The sequence below is a fragment of the Halyomorpha halys genome, unplaced genomic scaffold (assembly GCF_000696795.3).
Source record: "Halyomorpha halys isolate HHAL.00 unplaced genomic scaffold, Hhal_1.1 Scaffold253.1, whole genome shotgun sequence".
Taxonomy (NCBI): Eukaryota; Metazoa; Arthropoda; class Insecta; order Hemiptera; family Pentatomidae; genus Halyomorpha; species Halyomorpha halys.
The window spans coordinates 197,924-200,861 of record NW_027111492.1 but is presented as its reverse complement, the minus strand read 5'-3'; the positions used below and the strand labels follow the sequence as shown (position 1 = coordinate 200,861).

At 26.3% G+C, this 2,938-nt stretch overlaps 1 long non-coding RNA gene across 2 annotated transcripts in view; it reads right to left on the bottom strand.

The window, feature by feature from the left end:
- The window catches only part of LOC136796275 (uncharacterized), a 4,426-nt gene extending 2,342 nt beyond the window's left edge, over positions 1-2,084 (bottom strand). The window contains exons 1-2 of one of the 2 annotated variants that reach the window (XR_010843975.1): positions 1,849-2,084; positions 26-1,771 (exon numbers count right to left, since the gene is read on the bottom strand). This is a non-coding gene — a long non-coding RNA (uncharacterized lncRNA). The remainder of the gene's footprint in view (positions 1-25; positions 1,772-1,848) is intronic. The other variant, XR_010843974.1, reaches the window with a different exon arrangement.
- Between the last annotated feature and the right edge of the window lie 854 nt (positions 2,085-2,938).

The window sequence follows — 2,938 nt, the reverse complement described above, 5'->3', positions numbered from 1 at the left end:
TAATAACGTTAACACTAAAATTTACCTTCCATAGGTTTTTTGGTAGGCTTTACACAACTTGGTTATTTAAACTCAGGAAACCTCAAATCTTATGTTTCCATCGAAAAAAACATAAAATTTTTCATGATCGCAATACTCTCTCTTACTATATATCCCATATGAAATAGTGAAAGTAATTACTATGTGTTCCATATATAGGTGAGAGAAAGTAATCACAATATACTCCATACACAGAATGTAACAGGATAAAGCAGACAAACTCCAGATGATGATTCTACACCTCTATTATAACAAAAAAGTTTACTTGATTCATGTTTGATTCTCAACCATAAGGCCAGAATCTCAGTTTTTGTGTTTTTTTTTCTGAATAACACGACTTTTCTTAGTGAAAATAGCTGTATCTCCTAAGCTATTGGTCCTACAGCAAAATTACAATAACTGTTGGGAAGTTCATTAAATTTACTTAAAGATTACATGCTACATTTTTAATTTGGTTACAATGATCAACATTTTAAAAAAAAATAGAAATGCTAAATTTTGAATATTTTTATTTTTATGTTATGAAAACAAATTTTGTAGCCTGAGTTGTGTAAGTTGCACTAACAATTTTCCTTTTATTACGCTTTCCAACGGTAAACTCACTTTTTCAATTAGCTTTCGATTTGTAATGTAATATAAAATAAGATGTAAAAAAAATTGGATAAAGAAAGGAAGAGGAGTGTACGTGCTATGATGAAAAATGGATGCCATCTACAATTAAAGTTTAGAAAATTTAAGTGCAATTTTGTAATAATAAAATTTATTTAAAAAGTATGCCTCAAAGCTTTAAAGTGAAAGTAAATAAGAAAGAACAATAAATTAAGACCAGACATCTTATCTAAGTAAAAAGATATAATATAAATATACTACTTAAAATAAAATACAAACAAAAATTGACGTTCGAACCATTTCAAGAAATTGTTTCCTGATTGATATGGAATACTCATGAAGTCTACAAGGAAATGTACATCTTGCATTATTTCCTTGTCAAGTGTTGAGCCCTAGTTGCAACTAAATCAACATGTTGAGTCATAGATTAATAATTGAAGACGTGAGTGGATGATAGTGTTATCTTTCTAATGCTGAGAAAAATTAAGTTTTGTGTTTATTTAATCCTATTTTAGAATGGAAAATTCAATTTTTAACTATTGAAAACAAACATAAATTAAGGTTCAAAACAAATTAAACAAGGTGCTATGTTGAGAGGAGTATTTAAAATATTCTTCAAAGGGAAATCTATATTTTTTGACATCTATATTTCTTATCATTTGATATTAAATGATAATATTGTAAGATAATTTATAATTCTTAAAATTAAATGAAAAATAGAAAAAAATAGGTTAATTTGACTAATTTTATTAGATCTGAGCAGAATAGCATGCAAACATTTTTAATAGTTGAATGTGAAGCTGTGAATTTATAGTTAAGATTGTACCTGAGAACAGCCAGTTTGGCCGAAACGTTGGACATCTAAAATATTAATAAAGTGTTTGAGACTTAAATGGATACTATTTATTTTATTTAAACAATAAAACCAGTCTTGAAGAAGTGATAAGATTATATATAAAATTACATAACAGTTCCATCCACTCATGTTTCCAATTAAAAAAAAGAATTTTTTTTTACTAATAATTTCCACTTTTAATGTTGAAAAATATATTTTCATTAATGTTTTGCCCATATTTCATATTAATCTTATAGAAGTCAGATTTTTTTTTTTTTTCCGATCCCTCTAAAAGATAAAACAGAAAAAAACATTAAATTAATGGTTGCAATATGTCTGGTTACATAATTCAAATTGAGTATTACCTTTTTCTACTGGTGCTACTTGAAGGTTACGGTGAAATACTTATCTTGTTGTTGTGATTTGTCCATTCCATATGAATACTACGTGAAAATATCCGGAGGTGAGGGGCCTCCTTGGTCAGAATTAATAAACTTGTGTGTTAAAAATTATTGAAACTTCTAAAATGATGATAGAAATTAAAATCAAAGTCCATACTGGATAGAACAGGACGTGTAGAATTAACGACTTTTCCTTCCAATCCTTGTTTAAATACCCAAGGACATTTAACTAAATAAAAAACAATCTTAAAAAAATAAGATAAAAATGGTCGATGCTTTTATGTACTTATGTTTGTGTCTATAGAGAGTGAGATACCTTGTGGCTCTCTCTGGTTTATTAGGGGACATTTTCTATTCGCATTATAGCGTTGCAAAAAAATCATATTAGCGCATTTTTTTCATATGGCTTTTCTATATCGACCAAGTCAGTACATTTTTACGCTTTTTTTCTCTTTCTTATCTTTATTTTTACCCTCCTTCTCCTTTTCTACTCTTTTCTTATTACTTCTTACTTACCTAAGTAAATTAGGTTATGTTCACCACTTATTATTATTGTCATATTTACTAATTACTCCTTTTATCTTAATAACTTTATAGAAATAGCTCCTTTTAGAATGGATAGCTCATATCTGACATTAAACATAACAGGTAACCTTAAATTAAAAGGTAGTAAAAGTTAAGACACAACACGAATTACTTTCCTTTTTCACAGTAATGCACTTACTAATTCACTTTTTTATTTCTGTTGTAGAGGGTTCGGAAAAAAAAAAAACTTTATATTTTATTTCTTTAATCTAGTATTTTACTTGCATATTTCATTAATTACATATATTTTCTTTCTCATCAGTTTTCCATAACTTAAATCTTAAATTTTTATTATTAAATTAAAATATTCATATTTCTTTATTCCTTTTGGATTATATAACTTTATATTTTATTTCTTTATTCTAGTATTTTACTTACATATTTCATTAATTACATATATTTTCTTTCTCATCAGTTTTCCGTAACTTAAATCTTAAATTATTATTATTAAATTAAAATATTCATATTT